Below are 14642 nucleotides of genomic sequence, written 5' to 3' on the forward strand. Positions count from 1 at the left end.
AATTGAAGAGCAGTGGTGAGAGGGGATCTCCCTGTCGAACCCCTCTCTTATTCCGAAAAATGGCCCCACCTCACCGTTTATAGATATAGCAGTTTGTCCCCCAGAGACAAGTTGCAATATCCGGTGAATGTAGCCTTCATCAAATCCTTTGCAGCGTAGGACTTCCCCCAGGAAGTCCCAGTTCACCCGGTCATATGCCTTCTCGAAGTCGAGCTTGAGGAGCACCCCACTGTGCTTCCTCATCCGGATGTCGTGGATGATCTCCATGAGAGCGAGCGGGCCGTCAAGGATATTTCTGCCCTTAATAAACGATGTTTGATTCGGAGATAGAATCCTGTAAGCTATAGGGTCTAGCTTGGAGGCGTAGGCTTTGGAGATGATTTTGAAAATTACGTTGATCAAGGCAATCGGTCTATATTGTGAGATTTGTTCTGCCCCAAGGACTTTCGGAATGAGTGAAAGGATTCCGAAGTTGAGCCTAGCAATGTCGATGCGCCCCAACATGAATTCATTGAGGATGTGCAGGATACCGTGCTTGACCTGTGGCCAGAAGTGCTTAAAGAAAGCCACAGGGAAGCCGTCGGGTCTTGGAGCGGTGTCTGTCTTCGTATCTTTGTGTTGGGGGGATGGCCCCCGGTAGGCCAAGACTATAGCAAGTTCGCCATGTTTGGGCAATGTTAAACCGGGTCACAGGGTGATCCGGAATCTTAAAGCTCGATTAACCAAAGATGGTACAAACCGGTATCCCTAGAGGGGTATGTCGAGGGTACTCCTCGGCAATGCCCTCCGATTGGGGCTTAGGGTTGATGGAATCCTGTAAGCTGACACGAGACATCGGTTCATAGACAAGCGGGGAGAGCGATTTACCCAGGTTCGGGGCCCTTCATGAGGTAAAACCCTTACGTCCTGCCTGTCTGATCTTGATTATGAGAATATTGGGTTACAATGGGGTGCCGAAGGGTTCGGCTGAGATCTCGTCGAGAGGCTAAGTGCTGCGGCGACCTAGCTCTAAACTTCTGGTGGCTAAGATTGCTAAGATTTATCGTGTCCCTCGGCAGCCCCTCTCCTGGCCTTTATATAGGAGGCCAGGTCTCAAGAGGTCTAACCGAGTACGACTAGGTTTACAGTAGTCATAGCTCTAAACTTTGTTTCTTCGGCTCCTTCCTTGTCTTGTCCGCCAAGGAATCTTCTGCTGCGCCATCCAAGTGGCCCGTCTTGCCATCGAGTATCTTCATGGGCCTCCAACTAGGTCATATAGGGTAGGGCAATGTCGGTTACCCGAAGGGTAATGCCCACGTCAGTAGCCCCCGAGTGTCTAGCCGAAGATAGTTCGGGTAGAGACTAAAGCATGCCTCCACCTAATGTTCTTCTCCCTGATTGTTTTTGTCCATCTTGTACCAGCATTATCTTCTTCTTATCGGGTGCGCGTCCAGCGCTCCCGATGGGAGTAGCCCCCCGAGTCTAGGTACGGATGCTTGCAATCCGTGCGTAGACTCAAGTTGTACCACTCGAATGTTTCGCTCTGCCGAAGTTTTTCTGCAAGTCTTCATGGGTCATCCGATATTTTTGCTTTAAGGCTTGTATTCTTCGATAAGTTTTCCGCGCGTAAGGGATAATGAGTAACGTGCCCAACTTTTGCTGGTTAACTGCCGATGGCAAAACAATGTCACCCTACACAGAATCAAGTCCCCGGGCATGATCCTGGAGTGCAAAACAGTTCTATCGGGTGCGCATCCAGCGCTCCCGATGGAGTAGCCCCCGAGTCTAGGTACGGATGCTTGCAATCCGTGCGTAGACTCAAGTTCTTCACAGGAATATCTTCGAGTTCTCATTTTATCGGGTGCGCGTCAAGCGCTCCCGATGGGAGTAGCCCTCGAGTCTGGACACGAGCGCTTGTGACCGGGTGCAGACTCAAGCGTGACCATCCGATGATTCTTCATTTCCCTTCGACTGCTCACGGCAGTCTTCATGACATCATTGATGACGTATCGCTGCTGTGGTTTGACTGACAAGACTTGACCTGACGGGCCCACCCTAGTTCTGCGCAGGCAGTTTTTAGGGAGTGACCAGTGCACGCGCACCGACCGAGGTGTCTCCTCGATTTTCGCGCGTCGTGGGAATAATGGGCCGCCGGTTCCGTTCTTCTCTTAGACGCCACGTGTACAGCCAGATCTGATCCACCTCCCACGATGCCTGTGAAGTTATGGCCACGATCTTGCGTCAATTTTTACGGCATAAATAGAGGGCCTCCTTGCTTTTACTTTTTACGCCTCCCACTGCTCATCTTCTCGCCCATCCTTCCCTGTCACCTCTGTTCTTCCCTCAAGAGCTTCACGCGCCATGGGCAAGAAGAAGAGCGCCAGCGCCTCAGACGCGGCCAAAGTCAGCCGCGACTGGAGCGCCTCCGCCATTTCCAATCGCGATGTGAACAGGCTGCGAGCCCTCGGCCTTATCTCCTCATCTGACAATGACATCCGTCTTCCAGGTGCCGTTTCTCGCCCAAGGCCTCCGAAGGGCTTTACTGTTATGTTCGCTGCTTTCTTATTCCGTGGTCTCTCTCTTCCTGCCCACGAGTTTCTCCGTTCCCTTCTTTTCTTCTACGGAATTCAGCTCTGGCAGCTGACTCCAAACTCCATTCTCCACCTTTCTATCTTTATCACTGTCTGTGAAGCCTTCCTTGGCATTGACCCCCACTGGGGTCTTTGGAGGAAGATCTTCTATGTTAAGCGTCACAACGACAGCAATGCCCCCCCCGTCGTCGGTGGCGTTGGCTTTGTTGTCAGGAAGGAAGTCGACTATTTCGACTACCCGATGAAGGAATTCGTCCAAGGCTGGCGCAAAAAATGGTTTTATCTGCGAGACCCCTCGGTGCCTGGGCGGCGCTCGAATCTCCCTCCTTTTGAAGATGTCCTGATAGCTCAGCCAAAGAAGTCCTGGCGAAACGCCCTTTCTCCCGAAGAGAGGGCGATAGCTGACAGGCTGTTCGACCAGGTCATCTTCCTGAAGAATACGGGAGGCTTGACGATGTGCGGCACCGAGGTAGTCTCAGTGTTCTTACAACGTCGAGTGCAGCCGCTAATGTCTAGACCCCACCAATTGTGGCTCTATACTGGCAAGGACGAAAGGTCTAGGGTCAGCTCTGCCGACCTGTCGGCTGACGAACTCCGAGATGAAGTCCGCCGTTTAACGTGCCTCAGTATGAAGGACACTATTGTCTTGACGTCGGCTCACCCCCCCTTATGATCTAGACCATCTTCCGACTGAGGTAATTCCTGCTGTGCTTGTTGTTGTTGTTTCTTTCTTCGTTGTGCTCTACAAACTTTCTTCTCTCGATAGGCCTCCGTCGTTGGTCAATGCTATCCTCCTACGCCCGAAAGCGCTGTGGAACCAGAGGATGACGATGATGACTCCGAGGAGACCGAGGACGTCCAACATGTCCTTGAGGACAGCGATGTCCAAGAGGATGAGGTTGCCGAGGATGATGCCTTCATCAGGAGCAGGCGACGTAAGCAGATAAATGAAGATTTTATTACAACGGCTGAGTCAAGTCCTAGCGGACATGATAATGATGCCGTTGGAGCTGCTCCGCCTTCTCCTGCTAAGAAAGGTTCGACAGGTTTTTTTGCTGCCGAAGATGACCTGGACCCGTGAGCATCTATACCCCTTTGTGACTTATTCTCTATTGTTTTGCATGCTAATTATCTACTCTTCTTAAGTAACTCTGATGATGATGATGTTCCTCTCGCAAAGAGGGCCAAATTATCCTTTGAGAGAACGGTATCAGCTAAGGAGCCGAATCCCTCTCCCGTCAAGTCGACGCTGCCCTCACGAACGACTGTAGAGAAGATTCCAATGTCGAAGGTTATTCCTTCTGGCGATGCTCCCACCTCGTCGGCTGCTCGCGACCACGTAAGTGTTTTATTTGTCTTGATTCCTTTCTTGCTTCGCCAAGCTTTTTTCATCCAACTGAATCTTCTTGGTTTTCTTCATTGTAGCCGATTTATGCCACAGTCGATGCTGTGGTAGACTTCGCCGAGCAGTTCACCCGACTGGAGTCTGAAAACGCACAGCTTCGGAAGACCGTCAAAACTTCGGCTAATCAGGTGCTGGAGGCCAACAGGCTTGCCACCGACGCCAAAAACGAAAATGTCTTGCTGAAGGAGGGGTTGAAGAAGCTGAAGCGACAGATGAAGGATGAACAAGATGCCAAGCGCGAAGCTGCAGCCGCAGCCAACAAGAAGGAAGGCGTCCTCCGTGAATCTATCACGAATTTATTGGGTAAAGTTCTTGGCACATAGCTCCTCTTTTAGCATTTCTTTTCTGGTTGCTGATCTGTCCTCTTTCAGAGGCTGCCGATATAACCATCACTCGGGCGCGCATGCTTCGGGAGGACTCTACATCTGATGCCCTTTCTCTCGCCGCTGAGTCCAACGTCCAAGTTCTTGGACTTCTGCAGAAGACTAAAGGAGCATTGTCGAGGCTATACTCGATGATCTTCCCAAAGGTGAAGCAAGACAAGACACTTGGCGAAATGGCAGATGCTTTCCTCATCGACTCTTCTGAGCCTGTAGAGGTATTGAAACGCCGTTCCCGCTTGTTTGGGGCGGTTCTTACTTTCCAGCTGCTGATGGGCCATGGGATGGGGTCTGACTTAGAGAAGTTGTCTAAGGCATTGCCTGTGGACGACGACAACCATCTAGTCGACCTTGAACCCTTCAAACGATCGGCAGTGACATGTGCTAATCAGCTCCTCAAATTGGTTGACGAAGCAAAGACCAAGTCTGCACCTGAAGCTGCCCCTGGCTCATCATCGGCACTTCCTTAAATGCTTGCTCTATTAATTGTAATTAAGACCTGATGCAATTTGACTTGATCCTGTTTTATTTTGGCTCTGTAGCCAGTTCGAACAATCTTTTGAATGTAAAATATACACTCCAGTGCTCCCGATGGGAGATTTATGTCAGTGTTGTTCTGATCTGATAGTTGTACTGCAGATTCCTTCATCTTCTTCCCGTGCCGAATTTTTTCCAAATTCTTCGGCTAGCGATGAATCTGGACTTGTTCGTTGTTTACGTGACCAAGTGTCTCGTTTGAATAAGGATATTACCTCCCTTCACGCGATGGCAGCGTTGTTGAAGAAGAAGAGTGAAATAGCAACTTCCATTGAACAACACGCTCTCGATCGTCTTCATACTGCTACCGAAAGTTTGGGCTGTAAGTGTTAACCCATTTTTTGATTCCTGACGGAGCTTGGATGTTCCCTTAACTGATATTCGTTCCTTTACAGTCGTATCTTCAGATAAATCTGAGGAGAACAGGAAAATCCATGAAAAGGTCGAGGCGATGACTGATGTTGCTCACCCGAAACACGATTTATGGTTGCATCGTCCGAAGGCTGTTATCGTGGCGAAGTTCGAGCATCGGGCAGAGAAGGTGCACTACTATTTTGATAAATTCCACGCTCATCTCACGATGGTTTGGAAGACTTTGTTCCCTCTGGACCAAGCACCCGAAACTCTGTCTGCTTTGTTTAACCGATTCAAATCTCCTGAGAGGATTCGACTGCTGGTGCGGAAAGAGCTCCTTGCTGGTGCTGAACTTGCTTTTGCTTCAGTATTGGCATGTCATCCATCTTTAGACTTGAAGGCCATAGCAAACACCGAGAGAAGTTTAGACCAATATTATGATATCGCTAGAGGTCCTGCATATACCATCATCTCACGGATGGAGACAGGTATCGAGAGAGATCTGAGGGCCCAAGGGAACCAGGGAGCCCCGTCGTGAATGTAATAACCTTGTACCTGCATAAGATTGTTTTGTGTAGATTCATTGTGTGCTTTGCACATCATATAGTCCTGGCGAATTTGTTAATTCGATTGATAATTTATTGTCGAGGGCGGCTGAGTGATCAATTCAACCTGCTCTCCCGACGACTTCGTTGTAATTTGCAAATTTATTGCGAAGTCGATATGTATGTTTTGTAGGAGCGATACCCGTCGACTTAATCGAGGGAATTAGAAGCTTGGCTTCGTCACGCGGTGCACCGGTTTGAGCCTCATTTCATGATAGTATAACCATCGACTGCAGCACTCGTGTATTTTCTCGAGGCTTGGATTGGTTGTTTTGTGTGTCATTAACCTTAGCTCCCGCTGAGAGTATTTAATTAATGACACTGTACGAGCGTGTTTTTGGCCAGCGCTCCCGATGGGAGTAAGAGCCAACGACAGGGGCTCCGAACGATTTGTTCGGATGATGAGGCCTGGATCAAGTAAAAAGGTGGAAAATCTGATTAGAATTTTATTCATAATGCAAAAGCGACCTTAAGGGCTGTCGAGTAAATAAAAACAATTGTATCCTATGTATAGAACCGTCCCAACTGTGCGATGTTCCATGGATTCTCAACGTCTTTTCCTGAAGTTGGGTTTTTGAGCCGATATGCTCCTCCTGGTATCACTTCAGTGACGATGTATGGTCCTTCCCATGGAGACTCGAGTTTCAAGGGTCTCTCTTGCTTCAGCCGCAGTACCATATCTCCAACATTAAGGCTTTGACTGCGTATTCGTCGGCTGTGATAATTTCTCAACGCCTGCTGGTATACCGTCGTTCTTGCCAAAGCAATATCTCGAGCTTCATCAAGGAGGTCCACAGCATCCTGCAACGCGATGTTGGAAGAGGATTATGTGTATGCTATCACCCGAGGAGCTTCGAACCGAACGTCGGCTGGCAGAACTGCTTCGGCTCCATGTACCAAGAAGAACGGGGTGTATTGGGTCGACCTGTTAGGTGTAGTACGCAAACTCCAAAGTACAGATGGTAACTCCTCGACCCAGGCTCCAGCCGCACCCGTAAGGCGTTTCTTGAGGCCATCCCCTATTAGACCATTGATCCTTTCCACCTGGCCGTTGGTCTGTGGGTGGGCCACTGATGCAAATTTCAGTTTGATTCCTCCGTCATCACAAAATTTTCGAAACTCTTTGGAGTCAAAGTTAGATCCGTTGTCTGTGACGATACTGTGAGGCATACCAAATCGACAGGTTATTCCCCTGAAGAACTGAACTGCTATTTCCGCTTTCTGGTTTCGAACAGTGCACGCTTCGATCCACTTGGTGAATTTGTCGACTGCGACCAGTAGGTACGTGTGTCCTCCGGGCGATGACCTTGGCAGTGGTCCAACTTGGTCGAGTCCCCATTGAGCGAAGAGCCACGCCAGAGGTATTGTCATCAGATCTGTCGCAGGGGCGTGCGGTTTTGGTGAGAAACGCTGGCAGGGGTCGCACTTCATGACCAGATCTCGAGCATCCGATGTCGCCGTTGGCCAGTAAAATCCTACCCTGAAGGCTTTCGCCACAAGGGCCCTGCTTCCCGCGTGGTGTCCGCAAGTTCCTTCGTGTATCTCGCGCAACAGTGCTTTTCCATCGTCAATGGCAATACACCTTTGGAAAATACCAGAAATGCTGCGCTTGTAGAGTTCACCATTCACCACAGTGAAGGCTTTTGACCGTCTGACGATTCGTCTTGCTTCTACTGGATCCTCCGGCAACTCCTGCTTTGTTAGGTACGTTAGGAATGGTTTGGTCCATAGTGGCTCAAGGAGGAGGACCTGTTCCGCAAGTGGAGGTGGAGATTCTTCGGCAGTTTGTGGCGGGCTCGCCTCCGATTCGTCAGCCGATGGCTTTGGAGGTGCCGACGCTTTCTCTTTTATCGATCGCTGAGTGATCACTTCGTAGAACACTCCGTCTGGAATGGAGGAGCACATGGACCCGATGTTTGCCAGAGAATCGGCCTCCTCATTGCTGGCTCTGCCGATATGTTTAAGTTCGCACCCTTCAAATTTGGCTTCCATATTTTGGTACAACTGTCGGTAGGCGATCATGTTGTCACTGACTGCCTCACATAGGTTCATCGACTGTTGTACCACCAGGTTTGAGTCTCCATAAATTTCCAGGCGAGTTGCCCCACATGCCTTCGCCATCTTCATTCCGTGCAACAGCGCCTCGTATTCTGCCTCGTTACTTGTTGGCAGGGAGAGATTCATACGTAGTATGTACTTCATCTTATCTCCCTGTGGCGATATTAGTACCACCCCTGCTCCTGCGCCTGTGCTCCGTTTCGACCCGTCGAATTTCATTGTCCATGACCCCGACATGTCGGGTGCTGCTGGTGTCTGTGACTGGATCCAATCTGCCACGAAATCTGGGAGGATTTGGGATTTTATCGCCGTTCGATTAACGTAAGTTATGTCGTGTGGTGCTATTTCGATGGCCCATTGAGACACTCGACCCGTGGCCTCTGGGTTATTCATTATGTTCTTCAATGGTGCTTCGCTTACGACGATAATCGGGTGCTCCGTGAAATAGTGCCGTAGCTTGCGAGCTGACCTCCATACTGCGTATGCCAGCTTCTGATGATGGGGGTACCTCTGCTTTGCAGGCGTGAGCACTTCACTGAGGTAGTAAACAGGCCTCTGCACACCGTGAACCCTCCCTGCTTCTTCTCGTTCGACGACCAGAACGATGCTGAAGACTTGGGCCTTTGCAGCTATGTACATAAGCAGTGTTTCTTTCTCGCGTGGGGTTACGAGGACTGGGGATGTCGATAAGATTTTCTTCAGATTGTCGAAAGACTCCTGCGCCTCATTCGTCCATTCGAATTTTTCTGACTTTTTCATCAAGTTGTAGAAGGGCAAAGCTTTTTCTCCTAGTTTGGCGATGAATCTGCTAAGCGCTGCCAATCGTCCTGCCAATTGCTGCACTTGGTGCAGATTCTTTGGTGGCTCCATGTCGAGAATAGCTTTGATCTTCAAAGGGTTAGCTTCTATTCCTCTAGCTGAGATGAAGTAGCCGAGTACTTGTCCCTTGGCACCCCGAAGAAGCATTTCTTCGGGTTCAACTTGATTTTGTACTTGTCTAGGTTGTCGAAGGTTTCCCGCAAATCGTCGATGAGAGTGGTGGCGTGCTTCGTTTTTACCACAATATCGTCGATGTAGACTTCGATGTTCCTCCCAATCTGTTCTCCAAGGCAAGCTTGCATGCACCGTTGGTAAGTCGCCCCTGCATTCTTCAACCCAAAGGTTATGACGTTGTAGCAGAAAACGCCGTGTGGGGTGATGAACGCAGTTAACTCCTGGTCTTCTTTCTTCAGCTTGATCTGGTTATACCCGGAGTATGCATCAAGGAAGGAGAGGCGGTCGCATCCAGCTGTGGAGTCGACTATCTGGTCTATACGAGGCAGCGGGAAGTGGTCTTTTGGGCAGTGCTTATTAAGACTGGTGTAATCGATACACATGCGGAGAGCGGTTGTGTCTTTTTTCGGTACCATGAAAGGATTAGCCACCCACTCAGCTTCCTTGAGCTCTCAAATGAATCCTGCCTTGCGGAGTCGACTAACTTCTTCGCCAATTGCTCTTCTCTTTGGCTCGGAAAATCGACGCATCGACTGTTGTACTGGTTTGGCTGTTGGGTCAACATTGAGGGCGTGCTCAGCGAGTTCCCTGGGGATACCTGGCATGTCGGATGGTTCCCATGCAAATATCTCCCAGCGCTCACGGAGGAACTCGATGAGCGCGCCTTCCTATGCATCGTAAGGTCTGCCGACGTATTGACCGTCTTCTTCGGGTCAGTGGGGTGCACCTGCAGCTTCTTTGCTTCCTTCGCAGCATCAAATTCGTCGGACCTTACGTTTCGATTGTCGGCTGGTGGCTGCGTATGATCCGTGACGGCGTCGACAGCGTTGAGTTCTTCCTTGGCTCCGAACCTTGAGGCGATCTTTTGGAAATCTCTGTCGCAGTTGTCTGAACGGGTAAAGCTTCCATGAACGTTTATTGGTGTCCCATTGTTGCCAGGCATCTTCAGTTTCAGATACGCATAATGAGGTACGGCCATAAATTTGGCAAACGCAGGCCTGCCGAGGATGGCGTGGTACTGAGATTCCCAGTCAACTACTTCAAACTCGATTTTTTCCTTCCTGAAATTGCCAGGCGTGCCGAAAACTACATCCAGTGATGTTTTACCTAGAGAATAAGCGGGTCGAGTCGGTATAATGCCATGGAATCCTGTATCGGACTCTCTTAGCATGTCGACTATTAAACCCATTGCTTTCATCGTGTTGGCGAATAACAGGTTCAAACCACTTCCTCCATCCATGAATACTTTGCTCATATTGTACCCTCTGATCTGCGCCTCAAGGACAAGGGCTGCGTGACCTGGCCTAGGAACGGCCTTCGGGTGATCTCGCCTCGCCGAAGGAGATGCTCTGATCTGACCAGTCGATGAATTCGGGTGTATCAACCATGGCGACTTCCGCATACTTTACTTCTCGTGAGAATTTTTTGATTTCTCTCTTTGAAAAGCTGGTTTTATGGATCATGTTGACCTGCCCACATGGTTCCGGGAACACCTCGGTTCGTACATACTTGTCTCCTTCTGCTGGCTCGTATGGCTCCGGTACGTATGGTTCTAGCGGATAACTGTAGGATCCTGCCCTTCTCTCCATTATGTGAACCCTTGACATGGCTTCGGCTCTGAGGTCGTCGCAGAACTGCCGAATTTCCAGGAAATGTCGACAGTTCCTTAGTAGGTGGCTGGATTTCTCTCGACCATCCTTCGGATCGATGTAAGAGTGAAGGTAACACGGTGCCTCGAGCTGCTCCGTAGCCGATAGATACGGTGAGCGAGTGCGGCCCTTGATCGATTGCGTGTCCTGCCATCCTAGTTCGAGCTGATATGGGTGAGCTGCTATTCGTTCTTCCTCTTCGCGGCGTGAGTCCCTTCGTCTTTCCTTCGCCCCATTGTGACATCGAAACTTCCTCGGTTGCCTTCTTGCATGTTCCTGGATGGGACTTCCAGGGTTGTTGCCGGAGTGACACCTTCCGAAACTGAGGTCCTTGGGCTAGATGCGCTTGACCTAGGGAGGCGAAGGAAGCCTCCGGAGTCGATGATGAAGTGGATACCACCAAAAGTAGTATTCATGCCGTCACACAATTCTGCAGGGATCAGGTGCGGCGCCTCGGGGTGTGGTACGAACTCGAAGGATCCGCAGCGGATTGAATTTTTCGGGACTGATGGCGTTGGTGACTCGAGTAAGAACGCCGCAGATGTGACTGGTACTGCCGATGACTTGCCTGGTGCCGACAGGCTTCCCACAGATGGCGCCAATTGTCGAGGGTACTCCTCGGCAATGCCCTCCGATTGGGGCTTAGGGTTGATGGAATCCTGTAAGCTGACACGAGACATCGGTTCACAGACAAGCGGGGAGAGCGATTTACCTAGGTTCGGGGCCCTCGATGAGGTAAAACCCTTACGTCCTGCCTATCTGATCTTGATTATGAGAATATTGGGTTACAATGGGGTGCCGAAGGGTTCGGCTGAGATCTCGTCGAGAGGCTAAGTGCTGCGGCGACCTACCTCTGAACTTCTGGTGGCTAAGATTGCTAAGATTGATCGTGTCCCTCGGCAGCCCCTCTCCTGGCCTTTATATAGGAGGCCAGGTCTCAAGAGGTCTAACCGAGTACGACTAGGTTTACAGTAGTCCTAGCTCTAAACTTTCTTTGTTCGGCTCCTTCCTTGTCTTGTCCGCCAAGGAATCTTCTGCTGCGCCATCCAAGTGGCCCGTCTTGCCATCGAGTATCTTCATGGGCCTCCAGCTAGGTCATATAGGGTAGGGCAATGTCGGTTACCCGAAGGGTAATGCCCACGTCAGGGTATGCCGGAGAGCTAGTCCAAGGAGGCTATGCGGTTAAGTCAGAAGATACCGGTATAAGATACCGGTATACCGGAACCAGGGGTCACTGTAGCCTGTCGGCACTCTGGTCAAAGATTCCCTCGGGAGCTAGAGGACAAAGATGAGCGAAGCAAATCAGCTTTAAACGAAGCCCTGGCGCCAAAGCAGAAGATGACGTAAAAGCTACCAGAGGACGTCATCAACCCCTGATTAAAGACATATCGGTGTCATCTGAGGCCAAAGAGGCTTTGTAAAGTAGTTTGTCTAGTCAAAGATGTTGTTAGGGTCCCTTCCCTTGTAAGCCACCCTCTCCCCTATATAAGGAGAGGGGGCACACCCCTACGGGGGACGGTTGATCAGTTAGAAGGTAGCACCTAGAAAAAAGGGCTTGTACTGTTCTTCTTCAACCTCTGGCCAAAGCCGAGTTCATCAATAAAGATACCGGTATTCCACCCGAAATCCATCCTTGTGTTACCAAAACCCTCCCCCGAATCCTCTAGCGCACATTCGGCCCCAACTTAAGCCATCCTATGGCATCTGTCTGTTCACCACGACGACGCTTGGCGCCCACCGTGGGGCCAGCAGCTGCGCTTGCTGGAGTTCATATTCGGGCGGGCCTCCTCACCATCTCCGGCGAGCGCGTGGTCAGTGGCCTCGTTTGCCGCCTCGGCTCGCTGGACTTCATCAACGACAACACTGGCTGCTTCTCCAACGGCGATAAATTCCCCAAGAACGGCCGCATCATCGAGTTTGGCAGCCACCGCGTCTACCTCGGCACCGTCCCTGTGCGCCAGTACCTCTTGCCGGTGCTGGTGGCGCCGGACCCGCCAAGATCTGCTGCGCGCGGGCCACGCAACGACTGCACTGCCGGCAGCGTGGAGGTGCTGATGGTTGCCGCGGGCGACACCGGCAAAGGAGCTGCCGCGGAAGGCACAAGACAGACCAAGTCCACGCGGCCAGCCAAGCCTCCTACCGAGCGCGACGAGATCATCGGTAGAACATCTGCAGCGCCACCGGAGACTCCACTCCAAGCGGCCATGAGCGTGCTGGCAACGCCCATCGCGCAGAACATCAATCCGGCAGCGGCTCAGGCGGAGCTGGAGGCGCAGCGGGAGAAGTTGCTCTCCGGAGGCGCGGACATCATCAAGGCTCAGCGCGAGCTGAACCTAACCCTACGTGAGTATAATGGTGCCCATGGCTTTGCTTCCGTTAGCGCTCTGCCTGCTAGAGTAGCGGAAAACCGGCTCAGAGGTCGTAACTTAGATCAAGATTTGCGCCGGGAGGTTCTTGCCGAAAAGAGTTCGTCGGTATCTTTGAGCATCGTAGAAAAACCTAAGTACAACAGCCCGGATAAAACAATAAAAGCTGCTAAGGCTACGGTAGAGATGTGTGATTCGCTTACCGGCGATGCTCTAGCAAAACAACAAGATCGAGTTAGCGAATTGCTAGAAATGATACAGGAGCAAAATGCTGAGCTTGCTAGGGCGAACCAAGCAGCTGCGGCATCGAAATCGGTGCGTTCGACAAGGAATGCCGGAAGCAAGTCCCATGAGCAGACATCGTCCCCCCATCCGGACAGAAGAAGAGAAAAAGAGGCAAATGCGCAGCAAATGACTGTGTATGATCCGGTACTTGCCGGAAAACAACAGGCCGGGCAACATGATGCCGGCAGAAAAAGCCAAGGGGCAGGTCGTGGGTATGCCGGGAAAGGCTATGCCGGAAACGCCTATGCCGGTAAAGGTGAAACCGGGCAAAATTATCGAGCTGCAAGGGCAGCATGTGCTCAAGAGGAAATGCCACCACCAAGGTACCGGCAGGCAAGAGCCGCGGTACCGGAATGTTACGATGAAGCGTATTTTGGAATGGAAATGGTCGGAGTTTACCGGAACCCGTTGGGAGAGCGTGTTGGACAAAGACACCTGCCAGACCAGGATGCGAGGCACAGGCTGGACAGAGTGCATCTCTCTGAGATAATCGAAGCCGAGGGTCCTCCGGGTCCAAAATGCTTTGGCCCGCGAATCATGAGGGAAGAGCCACCGGTGCGCAACTTCCAGTTGCCCCGTGGTACAAAAACATATGATGGCACACCAAAGCCGGAAGACTGGCTAGCGGATTACGTAACCGCGGTGTATGTTGCTGGCGGCGGAGGTATCGCCACAGGCGAAGGAAACCGGCGTTGGGCCGTAAGAATCATACCGTCCTTCCTGGTAGGACCGGCGCGTATTTGGCTCAACAACTTGCCAAAAGGAAGTATAAATGGGTGGCTTGATTTTGAGGAAGCTTTCGTGAGCAACTTCAAGCAAGACGTACCGAAGACCAAACAGGCCGCAGCAGCTCGCTCTATGCCAGCAGCGCGCCAATGAAACAGACCGGGACTATCTGACCCGGTGGAACTCCACAAGGAACTCCTGCGATGGGGTGATAGAAGCGCAAGCTATCGCGTGGTTCTGCAATGGGTGCCGGAGAGGCTCACCGCTGTGGCAGAAGTTGCAAAGAAACATGCCGGCAACTTTGGCAGAAATGATACGTGTGGCAGATAGCTACGCGCTGGGAGACCCAATGCAACCGGCAGTTCAGGCTGAGCCGGCGCAAACCAGCCAGCCGCGCCAAGATCAGTACCGGGACAACCGGCATAACAAAAGAAGGGAAGATTTTCCGGATCGAAGGTATGGTCCCCAGCAAGTGGCCGCGGTGCAGGATCATTCCGGTGCCAGCGGAAGCCAAAGACAAAAAAACGGATCGCAGCCGTGGGCGGGTCCACAGAAACAATGGGTTGAAAAGAAACCATGGAAAAATGAAGACATATACACCATGGAATCCGCGATGGATCAACCGTGCCGTTGGCACACACCGAATCCGGCGAGACCGGCAAACCATTTGACAAAAGATTGCTCCTGGACCAAAAGGTTGATGGAGAGGGGCAT

The sequence above is a fragment of the Lolium rigidum genome, chromosome 2 (assembly GCF_022539505.1).
Source record: "Lolium rigidum isolate FL_2022 chromosome 2, APGP_CSIRO_Lrig_0.1, whole genome shotgun sequence".
Taxonomy (NCBI): domain Eukaryota; kingdom Viridiplantae; phylum Streptophyta; class Magnoliopsida; order Poales; family Poaceae; genus Lolium; species Lolium rigidum.